We start from the raw sequence: 16559 nt of genomic DNA, 5'->3' as shown, positions 1-16559 counted from the left end.
TTGTTCGTTTCCGCGTGGAATTGGTGTCCACTTCTAGTCCACCTCCGTACGACGGTTATCGACGACGGACCCCGTCGAAGTGGAAGAAGCTATAAATTCTCGGCGAGTAGTTATTTTCTTTCCATAGGAGCCATCGGAAATTGTGTACGGCGGCGACGGTGGTGCGCTGTTTTTTACCGCCGCGGTTGCAAAGTGGAAAAGTATCGTGGCATCTCCGCGGAGACGTCGGCTGGACGGGGCAACGTGCACAAAGAAGCTAATTACACGAAGGAGAGAGGGAGAAAAACGCCGTATCGCGTTTGAATGGACGTTAGACGAAAAAATGAGACGAAGTGCAGCGTCGATGATTAATGGATGAATCGAGGAGATGCACGCGAGCAACGTGTAATAACGCGCGCGTCAGGGAAAGAGGAAAAGAAAAGAAAAGAAAAGAAAAGAAAAAAACACAAGAAGATTGACTAATCTTCGGCCAACTTGTATTTACTGTCGTACAAAGGAACTATCGCGTTCGAGTGAGAATCGAGCATCCTGTTCGCGATACAAATACAAACGTCCGTTTCTTCCTGACGTGTCTCGTTCTCCCTCGGCAATTTTCACGCTGGACGTTAGTTACGTTTCTTCGAAAGTTTTGGAGCCACTCCAATTCTACCGTCTATTCCGCGAAACGTTATCCATCAACTGTCTTGCGTAATTGACATTTCGAAAAATCAACGTCTCGTTCTGTCAGTTAATTGTCGTTTAATAAAACGACTCAGGTAAATGTAACAACGACGGGACGATTATCGCGTGAAATTGCAGAGAGGAAAGAAAATCAACGAGAATGATGATAGGGCAATAATCTGCCAACTTCGATTAATAAGAAGATCTTGAAGTACTTATGTACGTGAGATCTCGGTGCGACGAAGGAGGCAGATTTTCTATCGTACTGCATTTCAATACTGCCTGGAAATATCGCGCCAAGTGAATTATTGAACGAGTGCCGATGATTCTCGACGAGATTCGTTTATTCATGCCTTGGCATGAGTCGTCTATCAATTAACATCACGCCGTGTCCATCGAATACTTATCAATTGACTTCTCGTTCGCTGATTCGCGAAACACCAGTTTTCTTTTCTACTTGAAAAGAGAAATGTCCTTGCTCGAACACGATTCGACACTTGCATTTGTTTGGCCCTTTGTGTGGAAACGTTCGGTTTTACGAGACGAACGATCATAGTCTACGGTCTAGAGTCTGCAGAGAGAAACGGTCTCAGAAAGAGATTAAAATTAATAACCGGACAAAGTTTCTTCAAATATATCAGCGGTTGTTAATTGGTAAAAGCTATTAAAAACATGCTCGAGTACGTTACGATACGAATTCTTTCTCGCTCAAGCTTGAAACCGCAGTTTCGTTGATGAAAAAAAGGAAAAAAAGTCGCAGGAGATCAGCGATCAGTTCGATGTCGGTTATTTATATACTGTCTCGAAACCAGTCTCAAGCTCATTCTCCTTGCTACGTTTTACGCGCCATTTACCAGCTTGTAAATGAAGTTAATTCGAATTTCACCTTCCTCGAGAATAAAAAAATTAAATATAAATCATTCCGCAATGGCGTGAAAGAGAGTGGAAACGATCGATTCGTTTGTTCGTTTCTCGCCCCCTGAATTTTTTCAGGGATGCCGAGAGAAAGGGACAAGGGAGAGAGCGGAAAGAATCAAGCGAGGAAACGTTAGAAGCCTCTTCTTTCACCGGCGAGTAAAGCTATACCCTCTCGTTTTGTTTCGTATCTGCTCCATTTCCATGAATAAACTGCCGCGCCGGCGACGACGCCACACGGTCGGAGGCGGTTGCAACCTTGCGTCGAACAGTCGAGCCCCAATAAGAGCGACAAAACGCACGCTCCTGCTCTCGGCGGAGAGCCGGTACAAGAAGAGAAGCGGCCTGGTAACGGTACCCTGCGAGCCAAGGATACCCGAAGCTGTGTCGCGAGGATCACCGAGACGAAATCTTCCCGTCTCGGCGACGAGACGCGCGTGTTACCTTCAACCCTTGAGTCGTCTCGAATCTTTGCACTTTTCTTCACTCTAACCCAAGATTTCTCGGCTCTCGTTCATTCTGCGTATTTTCTGGAAATTTCGTTGAGAAGTTATTGCGCACGTCGCTCAATATTTTATCACATACCTATCTTCAAAATTTTATGTGAGATTCACACAAAATTCTTTCCTTTCTATTTTCTCGGTATCCACTTTTCGCCCCTGCTCGAGAATTTTTTTTTCAGTCTTACCCAAAATGTGAAGGAAACTCAAGATTTCTCGAGTCTCGTGCATTCTGTGAATTTTCTGGAAATTTCATTGAGAAGTTATTGTATACGTCGCTCAATATTTTATCACATATCTACCTTCAAAATTTTATGTGAGATTCACACAAAATTCTTTCCTTTCTATTTTCTCGGTATCCACTTTTCGCCCCTGCTCGAGAATTTTTTTTTCAGTCTTACCCAAAATGTGAAGGAAACTCAAGATTTCTCGAGTCTCGTGCATTCTGTGAATTTTCTGGAAATTTTCTTGAGAAATTATTGTGTACGCCGCTCAATATTTTATCACATACCTATCTTCAAAATTTTATGTCAGATTCACATTTCATTGTCTCAGTATCCACCTTTCGCACTGCTCGAGAATTTTTTTCAAATTTTCTCTCTAACAAACTAATCTCGTCTTCAACAGACTTCGGAATTGTCGCAGGCATCACTTTCCACGTTATTCTATCCAAAGAATCTCTGAATTCTATGAGAATTTTCTACATTTAAGAATTACATACATACGCTAGACGATGTTCCTTAATTTTTACGTCCTCGTGTTTCCCCGAGTACTATGGGAACGTGGGGTTGATCCATTCGAACGAGAGGTGATTTACGTGTCCGATCGCGTGCCCGGATGCTCCGAGGATCTAATGAGCGACGCTGGTAACGAGCTACGTGACAGAACGGTAGTTACGCGGATCTCGAAGGTACGCGACGCGCAGCTTGTTACACGAGCCAGGTTTTACGCGAATAATTGCTCGTCTTGGAGACAACGACGTTGGCTCCGGTTGCGTGTTTGATTATATATATATATATATATATATATCGTGTCTCTGGACACGAAAATTTCATGTATCTGTTACGAGTCATCTGCGCGACAATTTCAATTTTCCCATCGTTATTTTCGAATATGCGATCGGAAAAATTGAACTCGTCGCGCAGATGACTCGTAACCGATACATGAAATTTTCGTGTCCAAAGAGAGACAATTTCGTCCTCAACGACGTTCAGAATTGTTTGCTAGTTTTCTTTCCCCCGTACACGCGTAGGAAACGCGATTGGGTAATTGAATAACTCGTCTCTGCTATTTTCTCTGTCGACGCGCGGCGTTCAATCAGAAATATCTTCTTTTTTCTTCCGTCTCGCGTGTTTACGAGATTTCAAAATTGTCAGCTAGCGACAATGCGACAGATTGAATAATTCAACGACCAGTCTCTCCAGTCTGTCCATTTGCTTTCTCAACGTCATTTATTTAGACATCTGCATTTGCTTATTTGCCGCAGAAGATGTTTGAAGGAATATCTGGAAATCTTCTTCCACTTTGCTACTTTCTTCTTTATTATCTCGTCGTTTGCGCAAGAATACTCGGCTCGCGTCAAATAAACAGAGAGATCGATATCTTTTTCAGAGAATCGTTCTAGAACCTAGGTTTTAGCAGTTGCCGAACTTTCTTCTAGAGTCACTATTGAAAAACAGACGTGTCTTTTGAATTCGACCGGTATTACACTCGAGCAAAGAGATCGATCGCGATGATTTCTTAGTTTCTAGCCACAGTTTCGGAATCCGAAAGTTGGACAACTGGAAAATTCGGTTCACGCGATGCTAATAACAATTTTTATTCCTGCTCAAAAGTTGGTTCTAGAACGACTCTCCAAAGGAAAAAAAAAAAAAAAAAAAGAAAAAATATATCGATCTCTGTTTCTTTATTGCGAAAGTATTCTTGCATAAACGAGACGACAGTCTCGGCCGATGATTTCGAAGAGTATCGCGACGATTTCGGAGAACGGTTGGCTGTACCGTTGAAACTCTTTACGCCCACGCCACTGTCGTTCCGCCAGCGATACACCGCTCTGCTTCGCTCGTGCATCGTCGTCGTCTGGTTTCTTTTGCAGGCCGGTTCGCGAATTAGAAATAAAAAGCTGTCCGCGGGCTCGCAGGAGGTGTGCCTCGCGGAGATTCTGTTGGACGAGCCGTTGGGAGAAAAAGAAGCGTTCTCCAGGAGATGGGGGAGGCAGAGAAGCATGTGTAAAGTATAACGTAACAGAGGGACTGGCGAACGCGCTGCCACGCTGGTGGTCCATTATACCGGTCTTCCTGGACTGGCGACGAGGACCAGGATCTTTCTCGCGATTTTGTGCGCGCGACCGATGCACCCGCCCAAATTACCGGAACGTCCCCGTTCTTTATAAATTTTCCGCAATCTGCAAACGTAACGACGTAACGATTCTGACACGTTCCGTTACCTCGTGGCTTTTCCCCCTTCGTTTTGGGGTATACGTATCGGCAAAAGTAATGGCACGATGTACACGTACGCGTGCAACGACTGATGGAAGGAAGTCGAAAACGTACGGTGGTCGTTTACGGATACGGCGTTATAGTGGACGGAAGTCCACTTTGCAAAGCTAGAAGATTTATTGGTTCATTCGTTCGTTCATTAATGGAGTGGCGCGTTAAACATGCGAACGCTACGGGGGGAAAATAAAGTCGTAGAAAATTACAAACTCCCGATGGTATCGCGGAAACGCGGGTATTATTATGGAGAAGCAAACGGACAATTGAGACAACAGCGAACTGGCAAGATAAAGCGTAATAGCGGCTATTAGAGGACTTCCTATAAAACAATCTGATAGGTGGTTCTTTAAAGAAAAAAAAAAGAAAAAAAAAGAGAAAAAAACAGAAAAAAACGAAGGAAAACAGGACGCAACAAAAACAGAAACACAACAAGCAAACAGTACGAAGCGACAGAGCCACTTTGCAGAGCCGTTTAACCATGCCCTTGCCACTTATCTGTACGAGCAACTTCAAACATGGTTTACATGTTATTAAACGAAACGGTGTGCCTGTTTAATTATTTCGAAATGGTTAAGCAGCAATGAAACCGAAACGGCCGCGCGATATCGCGAGGAAATATCTGACTGCGAAATTATTTCGCGCGGTCGCGGCGTATCGATTAAATTCCGGTGGATCGTGCATTGAGGCGATCTGATAACCATCGATAAGCGATAGTTGGCCGATTTCCCGTTTCCGGCCGCGTTGTGTTGTTTACCTTGGCGTGAACGATGCGCTTGAAAAAATAGGTTCACCTCCGGGCACGATCGACGCCTGTTGCCAGTTGTCGCGGTTGAAAAAAATGCATCCGCGACCGTGATTGTGACTTTTTCTTTCGCGAACGATCTTACGTAACCTCGTTTTCCCGTGCGAAAATTATGGAAACGGGAGAGACTAATGGTACCACAAAGTTGAAGAAACTATTCCATCAGCAGATTCTACAATTCTATGTTTCTATGATTTCACTTGTCGTTTCCTCGATGCAAAGCAGATTCGTTACATACACAGTAGTGTACGTAGAATTTTTTTTAAAATACTTTAATTTACTACTTTACTTATTTTTTTAATTTACTTTCGTTGATAGACCGAAGACTCGCTCGACTGATTTGCCTCGGTAGCGATCGACAATACTTAGTTTCGTATTTACGCAGTAATTAATACGATACGACGGCTAATTAGATCAACATTTGAAATCGATCGACGGCGAGAAGAACGAGTTCTATTTCTTGGAAAAGTTGCCTAGCGCTCGTTAGAACGTCGACGCCTTGAAAAAACGTTTGGGTGAAACGCAGGTGGTGGCGCAGGAGAGGTAGCCACGCGTGCTCGTTACACGTATTTTCGGCGGGTTATCGTAAATCAAGCGCCGATTAACGTAATTGCCGGCTCGGTTCGGCGCGTTCGCGTTCGCCCCGCCCGTATCTCGACGGTCTAATCTGTACGAATGTGAAATTGAAAATTTGCCGAATCGAAACCAAAACAAAACAAAAAAAAAAAAAAAAAAAAAACGACGCCTAACGACGAACGCAGGCTGCTGCTGCTGCTACTGCTGCTTCCTGGCCGGCACGGCCGCCCGAATAAATTTCCATGCGAGGCCCGCTCGATTCCTCGTTTTTTGCGCGCCGTTCTCCGTCCCGCCGAATATGGCGACGCGTCGCTCCGCTATCGCGTCGAAACGAGAGAAAGAAACGACAGACAGACGGACAGGCGGAGACAGTGTTGTACAAACGCGCGAAACTGTCACTTGACGAGTGTCACACTGGCATACATGATTATTCCGAGATTTATCTGGGAAAATATTGATAATCTTTGCTTCGAAACGATATAAGTCGCCAATCAGCTGTTGGGTAAGATTTACATGCCGGGATATTTATCATTTTTACGAGCGAGTTACGCATTGTCATTCCCGGTAATTAAACGATCGTTTATTTCATTACAATAAGACGTCTCGTAAACGCCTGTTCCTGATGCAATAATCTCGAGCGGATGACAAATGTCAGTCAAAGGCCGTTGACGTATATCTCGTCGTTCTATGTGTGTCAATTGGCAGCAATTATAAATAGCATCGGAGTTCAGGAATAAATCGCAACCGGGGAAAGTTCTAACGCTTAGTTTGTCGAGTGTCGATACTCGAGAAGTTTCTTCGTCGATAGAAAGCCACGCGGCCGAAGCGAAACACTGGCAGCAGGATGATGTGATGCTCTTCTCGTTGCTTTTAAAAATGCATTATACGCCGACTTTTGAGAGATCGTCAAAGTAAATATCTCGCAGGAGATCACCCGAAAGTAACGACGAAAAATCGTTGCCGCTCGCCAGAGGCAGCGAATTAAGTGGGAACACGCGGACGCGTGCAACCCTTGGCTGGCACCGGTGTTTGCGCGCATAACGCGAGGTATTAAGACGATAGTGTTCTGGCTGGCACGGGCCATCAAAACGGGTGAACTACCGTCTTAATAGCCGGAGATTTATAGTCCCGACGAGTCGACGGGAACGTCACAACTGAGAGAAGGAAGAAAGAGAGAGAGTCCTAGGCTTTGGCGTAACCTAACCCACAGTGCCCATAGTCTTCTCCGTGCGCAGAAAGAACGACCGCGAGGTGTAGGTATATGCACGTACATGTATATGTATATATATATGGGACACGACCGAGAAGAAACACGAGGAGATCCATGGAGGACGGGCGAAAGGTCTCTGCTGCCACCGCGAGAGAGCTGCCGCCGAAAGGGAGGAGACGGGGAAAAGAGAAAAAACGAAGGAAAGGGAAGAAAGAAGTTATCGCCTAGCCTGGGTGGTCCGCGAGGGAAGAAAGAAAGAGAAAACGGGCAAAAGATGATTCCTCGCGGCGGAGGGGAAAGGGGGGGGGGGAGGAAAAAGAAAGGAAAGTGAGGCAATCTATTCAGAAATAGCCAGCTCGAACGTCCAACTTTCGGGGTAATTGGAAGATTTTCTACGACATTTCCTCTCCAGCATCGAATTTCTAGAGAAGCAGTTCCCCAATTTTTGGTCAGATCGAGACACTAAAAGTCGATCTTTTGGCAACTTTCTCATAGATGGATTATTGATTCATCTTCAGCACACATGACGGAATAGAGAATTTCATAATAATTTGCATTATGGCGAAGCTTACAGTCTCGCCTTTAAAGGGAATACGTAAGAAGCACAGCGAAACTCTCTCCGAGACTTTAACTAGAAATGGTAGAGGATTGAAATTTATCCGTAGAGGATGAATCTTTCTTTTTTTTTTTCGGTAGATGGTCAAGAGACTCGTTTAACATAAAATCGGCAGGGTGCGGTATGTTTGTCGACGGCGAGTATCGCGCTGCTTAACAATATTTAAATATTGTCGCATCGAGTGTGTTGGCTCGTCGAACGTGCCAGAGGGTCGTAGACAAACCGACCCTTGCTTGCACAGCGCTCTCGGCTACCGTGTACCGCGCAGCTTCTTCAACAGTTTCCTCCTGTATACACAGCCAGGGAAACGATGTCCGTCGTCCTAGCCGAAAGTGCCTCATCGCTTCCTCCTCGAGGCGACCATTTGCGTTTCCCTACGTTTCGCCCTCTTACACTTCCGCGAACGATATTCTCAAACTCTCCCTGAGACACGTGGTTTCTTTTTTAATTGCGTGTCAACGCTTTTGGGAAGAGAAACGAAGGAAATCATTTGCGTGATCTGTGAACACGTATCGATACTCGACCCTCCCACAGAGCATCGGTTGACGCTCTTATCGATATTTCTCGGGGAAACCAAGAAACGAATTTGAAGTTTAATTCTCCACTTGCGCTGGCAACTGATTGCGGACCATAACGAGTGACCAAACCGTACACGATAATTCGTCGCATTCTTTTTATCAAACTCGTCGATATGATATCACTGGATAGAAATTATTGAGAAGTAATACATTTATTATTTGCTTTGCCTGGGTTATACTTGAATATTAAACATTTAAATTATAAAACCGAGGAAATATTGCAATTTTGGGACAAAAAATTCTTGACGCGCGCGGCGAGTCATTCCCAGCGCAAAAGGTCAACAGTTTTAAATTCGAGTTCTTATTTTTACAATTCTAATTTCTAGAAAAAGGAGAAAGGAAGGTATAAAAATGGAAGAGGGAAAAAAGCAGATCGGCGAGAGAAGCAAGTGGGAGAAGACGAGGTGAACGATAAGATGGTTCGGGAACAAATGGCCAATGAATAAGTTACACGCGATCGTGACAGTGACCGGGATCGGTGGTTGGAAATTAATTACCAGTTGGAATAGGGGGTGGCTGGAGGGGACGACGCCGGTGGCGGCGAGGCGTCGTCGCGCGGTATTTTCGACGCTGGACGCACGAGACACGAGCGATAATGAAGCGGTCCGCGAATCGACAAAGTGTTTGTGCAGAGTCGAATCGAGGGTTTACGTGGTGGGTACAAGACGAAGAGACGTATACGCGACGAAGAGAGAAAGATAGAGAGAGAGAGAGAGAGAGAGAGAGAGGCAGCTACGAGCGAAGCAGAAGAGGAGGAGGAGACCTCGGCTCGTAAATCAGTGGACATCGATAAGAGTCGTCCGCGGCGTCCGCGCGATGTCCCTCGTTAATAATTGATACAATTAACGACCATTCATTAGAGACGCGGCTCGTGCACGTATGTAGACGAACGAAAAGGAGTATAGTATTCGACGGCGAGGTGCGCCGTCACGCGATTCGCTTTGTCGTATGCGCGTCCCATGGTTGCGCTTCCAGATAACTTGGCTATCGACTCTTCCTTACATTGAATGTTTAACAATGTTATCGGAATTGTTGTTTGGTATATGGATATTCTTGGACCGACCGGTTGTCGTCTATTTTTCTACGATAAACCGCTCGATAATGTATTCAGTTGCTGTATATGTTCCTTCTCTCCGTGTCTGTATTTGTGTCTTTCAACTGCTGCAACTTACATTTTTTAGCAACTTTAAAGAATCAGAACGTGAAAAAAGTTCTTATCAACCGTGTCTTGAAACATTACAGATCCTTTTTGTTTGCTAAACTCACAATGACAGATTAATAGTGCAGAAATTTGAGAATACAAAAATATTTCATTGGAAATAAGGGAAGAAGAGTTTTAGTTGGCAATTGTATTACTTCAAGGATATTTCTGAAAATATCTACTTTCGCGATCGTATGTTGGATATATTTAATTTCTGTTAGAATAATAAATGTCGCGTGAAGCATTGCACCTATAAATCTCCCATAAATGCAAATCTCCCATAAGTATCTGGCAATTATATTTTCTTAAACGCTTGTTAGGAAACGATATTTTATTATCCGAACGTTTGATAAAATCTTGTCAGTCAGCCACGCTACGGAAATAAATTTTTTCTGATTTTTCTTTTTCTCTTAACAATAACAAGAATAAGTTGTATAATCTCTTGTAGTATTATCTTCTGACATCATCTTCTGACGAGATCGATGTACATATTATGAATTTAAAGCACGCATTATAGAAACTTAGCAGCAGCGTATGAAATTTATTCGTCCATGGATGTGTAGCCGGTCTGTTAGTAGATACCGCTTTACTTAAATTAATCGTGGCAGCCTTCCCCATAGGGTTGAAGGAATCTTTGTTCTTTTTTTTTTTCTTTTTTTTTTTATCAGTCTTGTAGCCGAGAAACTAAACAACCTCCCGAGATAAAGAACTTTTCCAACAAGCAGGCAGAATTTCACATGAAGTTCTCAAGACTGGCAACATAAATTTAAAAAAAGCAAAAAGGAATTAATCTTATCTAATATTTTAAAATTGTTGTACTAATGGCAGAGTACAAATCTACCGTAGCTCATTCCGTCTGTAATTTTCTGCTTAAATTATATCCTGTCATCTTTATCTTCGGAGCCTTTAATTTCTGAATTACAAGCTAGATCGAGACGATTCTCTTAGACTATACTTTCGACATTAATGTAAACAGCTTGCGTAATACTTTAATTAGTAATTAGACGCTCTAAATAACGAACGCACGCACCGGTTTACGCGGTCCATATCTGATGGATATTCTTTTAACAAGCTTTTTTTAAATTTAAAATCTACCGAATTTCGACACTAAGAAAGTAACAATCATTAAGACTAATTCAACATTTGATGCAAATCGATATTTATATTTATATCCCCCCACTTTCTTTATATAAGACGAGCTCTCATTCTACGTAAGACTATCTCATAAAGACTATATCATAAATAAATGCAACAATTAATTCGACACTGCTTAAAATTTCGTTCGCGTAAACGGAGGTTTATTTTGTGTCTGGCCAGTCATCGAATCTTCGTAACTCTGTAAAATGTAATATAAAGCGGAGAAGTAATATCGACGATTTATCGCGATCGATCGATCCGTCCAAAGCAATCGAAGGAAGTGAGATCGAGTACAGTAGAATCGCGACGGGACTCAATTAGCGGCAGCCGATGGCTCGTTTATCGGTTACAATTATTAAATCATCGAGGCTGTTGGTTCCGGTGGCGGTGACCACGCGACAGGAGGAGGCGTAATTTATTTCCCTTCTTTCGCCTCTCGCGCGCCGCTTATCCATATTTCTATTTAGTATCACATCAGTCCGCGCCGCGTCAACCGCGAGATTTACGACGTCGTAGATCCTCTTGGCCCGTTGGAAATTCCGTTGGATATCGGCCCCCGGATATTCTACAAAGGCTTCCGATACCGAGTTTCTCGAATCTTTTCGGTTCTTCTTCCGCTCTCGTCGATCGAAAATTTCCTTATTCTTAATTATCCACCTAATTTTCAAAATTAGAAATTGCATAAATTTGAGAGAAGTTTTACATATACTGAATATGTCACAGACACGAGCAAAGAATTATTACATTTTCATTAATCGCACATTCTATTCCGATTTCTTGATTTCTCACCGAAAATATACGTAGCGTTTATTCCGTCGCTATACAGTGTCACACACGCGACGCAATTTGAGCTTGCGCCGAGCTTAATTTCGCCTCCAATTCTTCCAGTTTGAAACTGTTAACGAGACTGTAATTTGACATTAGCAACAAACGTTGTTACTTCGTATCCGACACATTACCGCGATGACAATGATTCGCATATTGAAACTCTTCCTGTCAACAGCTGTTTCCTGTAAATTATGCATGCACGTGCATGCCAACGCATAATCGCGCAACTATGAATAAAATTCACAAGATAGACATACCTGTATCGTTAGCTATTTTAACGCGATAACGATCACGCGGATCGTATATGCAAACTTTCCTTTGGGCGTTGGCCGGGGCTTCTGGCGTATTCTTCTCTCGGTAAACGAGGATCAATTAATACGAGGGCAAGCTGGCGAACGACTCGGGTATATCGTCAAAACCGAGCTGTTAGACGAGAAATCGCGCAGTTTGTAGGTGTCGAGGATGACGGGGTTCATTGGCGCAGATTAATGGGCGTCGTTGTCGCGTTAGCTAATTTGCGGCTTGGTCTCGAGATGGCTTTTAATTAGATTGCCACGCCGTGCCAGTAATTTCGAGCTTTCTCGGCTCTTTGTTCCTCGGGCTTCTCGTTTCTTTTAATCAATGGCGACGCGCTCCTTTCGCGTTTCTCGCGTCTCGTTTCGTATTGCGCGTACTCCACGACGGGAGGGAACAGTTTGGGAACATGTTTCAGGGATTGAAAGTTGTGGCGTAACACAGCCGATGGTCAATTATTTCGAGCGGCGTGTCTAATTCTGACAGGCTAGCGATCCGTCTCGTTCCCTTTAATTTGGGCAAATTAGTTGGCATTGAAGGAGTACACTGGCCGCCAAAAGTTGCCGAACGCCGCGTAATCGACTAGAAAACGAGCGCTCTACTCTCCGTGCACCGAAAACACACGCCTGTCTATTTCCACGCGTTAGATCAATCGGCCGAGTTTGGTTATTATCAAAGGTGAACACTTCGTCTTTTGCAAACAGCTGGTAAAATTCCGAGACAGTTGAAATGTTTAAGTGATTCGAGCGACACTTGGAATAAATACAGATCTAGTGCCGAATGATCTAGGTCTTTCTGCCCCGGAGAATTATGCACGATTGAACCAGCTTGCTGTTGCACAATAACGTAATCTAGCAAATGAAATTTTCAAATCACCAGTCACTTGACCATCCTACGGAAGGAAAACTGTGAAATATCCTTGAAAGAGAAATTTGTAGAAAATTGCTTGCGTTTAAATTAACAAACAATTGCTCTCTCTCTCTCTCTCTCTCTCTCTCTCGAAGAAAGAGAACGCGTTAACCCCTCATAAATAAAATCTTTGTCAAAAAAGAAAAAAGAAAGACACCGCGTCACAATCTTCTCGCAAAATTATCGCCTTGTAAATTTTCCGCCAACGCCTTGAAACACCCGAAAAACAGCGTGCTGCTGCAAGGCTAATTAATATCACGTGATGAGCGATCGCGGCAAAACCTCGCAGCCGAGATCGCGGGGTGGAGGAACGCGTACGTCGAGGAGTGTACACGGAGGTTTAACCCTCCGTGGATCGCGATGACTCGATCGTTTCTGATCTGTGCTTTTTGCGTGCCTTTTTTTCTTTTCTTTTTTCTTGGAAGTGGATATAGTTTTATTGGAATGAAACTCGAAAGACGAGGAATTGCAGTGCGTGACGAGTTAGTGGGTGTTTATTGGAAGTTTATGGGAAATTTGTTTTACGGAGATATGTGAATGAAATTGAAAAAAATTATAGCGAGAGGTAGTGACAAATGTTACAAAACTTGTACGTTGTAGAGGCATTTGGTGCACTCTTTTTCACATTTTTTTTTTTTTTTTTTTTTTGAAAGAGTTTATGTCTGTTTTTCGAATATGAAATTCATAGATGCTTCAAGTTTTTGGAAAATAATGTACATCTATGTGAAGAATATATGTAACATAGAATCGGAAAATATTAACCATTTACTGCGTGGAATATCAACTATTTGAAACTCGAATAAACAATGTAATTGTCAATAGAATAGATACTTCTTTTAATCTCTTCATAAAAAAAAAAAACACATAACGCAAGACCAGCTGTGTGAACATGTACATCATCCAATCCAACCATTCATTACCAGTGTCCAATTATCAAAATTGTGTTCTCTCCTTTCTCTCGTTTCATTGAAAGCTCCCCAATCTACAAGCCTACAAAGAGCATAGAGGAGATATTGTGGTGCTCGCGCAGAAAACTTGGTCGCGTCTCTGGCGTCTCTCGGTTTCGATAATTCGCGAATTCATACGCGATGGCCGTGGTGCGGCGAGCCACCATCAATATGCTTGTGTGTACATACGTTGCGTTGGCGATGGCGTTCGATCGAGGCGAGAGAAACGCGCGAGAAACACGGAGCTGGCCGGGCGCAGATAACGAAACGCGCGAAAGGAGGCGAGGAAGGAGGCGGCGGGCGCTGCTTCTCTGCCTTCTGCGAGGAGCAACAAAACCGCGGGCTCGGATATAGAGGACACATTGTGCGCGCGCGGGACCAGAGAGAGAGAGAGGAAAAGAGAACGCGCGTCGCGTCGCGTCGCGTCGCGGCGAATCGACACTGCTCGCCTCGCACCATCTCGTCAACTCGCTTGCTCGCTTGCTCGCTTGCTCGCTGCCCCTTGCGAGCGTTTGCGCGTCCGTCCGTTCGTTACCGACGCGATACCATCGTCTCTTTTTCTTTCGAAGCGCGTTCTGCTCGAAGCTGCGGCGTGCCAGCGCGCCTTTTTTTCCCACCTCGCCTTCCTCCACGCCCTCCGCTTCCTCTTCGTCGTCGACGCTCGCGAGTACGCTCGCGCTCGATACTCGCTCCATTCTCCACATTCGCCGAGTCGTTCTCCTTTTTCTTCCTTGATGTTCACTTGTGAAAAATTGAGAAAAACCGCTGACTAAGAGATCTCACGCGGCGTGGATTTGGAAGACCGGACGTGAAATATGTATATGTTAATTGGCATCGAGTTCTATTCGTGTCTGAAAAAATAGGGATTTTCTTAACTTTTTTTCTAGTCTTTTTTAACTCCAATTTATCGCTGCTTAAAATTTATGATCATTTGTATCACTACCTGAAGTACGTGTATTATCCAATTTTTTTGTTTGGAAAAATTCTAATAACATACCGAGATAATAAGATTCAGAAGCCTGGCAAAAGTGGGATGAATCGATCGATGCAATCTTCGACAGATTTATGCGAAACAAGCAGCCAGCATATTATTATTCTATTAAGGAAAGAGTATTTTTCCCACTTACATACGTGTCTCTCGATACGCGATAAATTTGAACGCGTGTTAAACGTCCGACAGCCGCGAGAATGGTTAAACCCAATCTCCTCCTTTTGGCTCCGATAAAGGATATTAAAAGATATTAAAAGATAGATTCTAAACGAACCAGCCTTCTGATAAGAAGAAACTTAGAGCGCGACGTGGCGATATTCTAATAACGGTTTACTCCTTATGCTGGAACACGCATCAATTAACCCTTCATTCCCAATTACGGGGCCCGGTAATTGCAAGTAACGATCACCGCGCGACGATCATCGATTTTCCCTCTTCTCTTCTCGAGAACGTATGGGGTAGAAGGAGACGAGAGACGGCGAACGCGAACAGGACACTTAGATCGGCGCATTTAATTACGCCGAAGCCGATCCGCTCGACCGTGATCCACGCTTTTGCGCGCCGTTTTAGCAAACTGGGTCCTCTCTCTTTCTCTCTCTCTCTCTCGATTTTACAACCGCGACGGTGAACACTGGGTTGGTGTTCAGCCCGATATATTTACGGGACTCGTAACCGCGGCCACTTTTCACTTCGTTATCCGGCTGTCGGCGTCCAATCGAAGATTCTTTATTACTCAACGAATCGGCGTTATCGCGTGGAGAGGCGTGTCGACGACGTCCTTTCATTGTAGCCTCTCCTCCTTTATTATCTGGCAGAAAAGGCTTCGATACGGCGCTTTCGTCACGGAAGTTAATAAACTTGATGGCGAATTCCTTCGTGCCTCGTGCCAAATTTTCGCACGACGTTCGCTCTCTCTTTCGCTTTGCAATCTCTTCCTCCTGGCGAAACTTGCAGAATTTGCTTCGTCGTTCTTCGTATGTTGCGGAGAGAAAATTTGTGCTAAAGTAGTCCGAGTTCAAGAAAATTGAGTATTTAGTAGATCGTCTTTTAATTGACCGACTAGGACCCATTCTACTGCGTTACTCTCTCTCTCTCTGTCAAATCTACTTTGCACGCTGTTTTTGAAATAATCAGACGTTCTTTCTTTTTTTGTGACATATTTTTTTTCCTCTATATATCACTCTCTTTTTTTTTGTCACACATCACCATCTATATCAGTAATTTTCTCTCTTCCACTGATTCGATCGATATATAACAGAATCATTCGTCGATTTTACAAACCTCTGAATTGCTTTTGCGAAACATCTGTCATCAATCTTCCAGCAAGAAATTTGCACTCCTTGAAACTAAACCTCTTCTTCAAATTGCCTTCGTTTCAACAACCTTCGATCCACAACTCGTTTCTCTTCACCTACGACCGCGAGGAGTCTCGACGAGGTCGACCACCTCCGCTCCATTAGAAGCTAATTGCGGATTGTTGGTATCGCGAGGACTCTCGGCATCGAGGGGGGGACACACACGTGCGTTCGTTCAGTCGATCTCGAGGAGATGGGTGGATGCTTGGCGAAGGCGAGAGGGAAGAAGGTGGAGACGAACACAAAGACGAAGATGAAAAAGAAGAAGAAGAAGAAGAAGAAGAAGAAGAAGAAGAAGAAGGTGGAGGAAGAAGGTTAACTCTCGAGGCAGTCACTATCTGAGGGAGCACTCATCGCGGTCGCTTCGTTATCGGCCGCGCGGAATCATAATGGACCATAATTGCATAAATATAATGTTAATTAACAATTAAGATTGCCGCTTTGCCTAATTGAATCGCCGCTGCTGCTAGCGAGTGAGGGAGAGGCCGTTTCCTCGCTCGGTCGGTCGGTCGAGTGGTCGAGAGAGCGAGAGAGAACAAGAGAGA

At 44.0% G+C, this 16559-nt stretch overlaps 1 protein-coding gene across 4 annotated transcripts in view; it reads left to right on the top strand.

Annotated features, from left to right (window-relative positions):
- Positions 1 to 16559, top strand: part of LOC122533166 (homeobox protein homothorax) — a 228059-nt gene that overhangs the window by 87577 nt on the left and 123923 nt on the right. The window lies entirely within an intron of this gene.

The sequence above is a fragment of the Frieseomelitta varia genome, unplaced genomic scaffold, assembly GCF_011392965.1.
Source record: "Frieseomelitta varia isolate USP_RPSP 00005682 unplaced genomic scaffold, Fvar_1.2 scaffold_500, whole genome shotgun sequence".
Taxonomy (NCBI): domain Eukaryota; kingdom Metazoa; phylum Arthropoda; class Insecta; order Hymenoptera; family Apidae; genus Frieseomelitta; species Frieseomelitta varia.
This window is presented reverse-complemented; position numbering and strand designations above follow the sequence as displayed.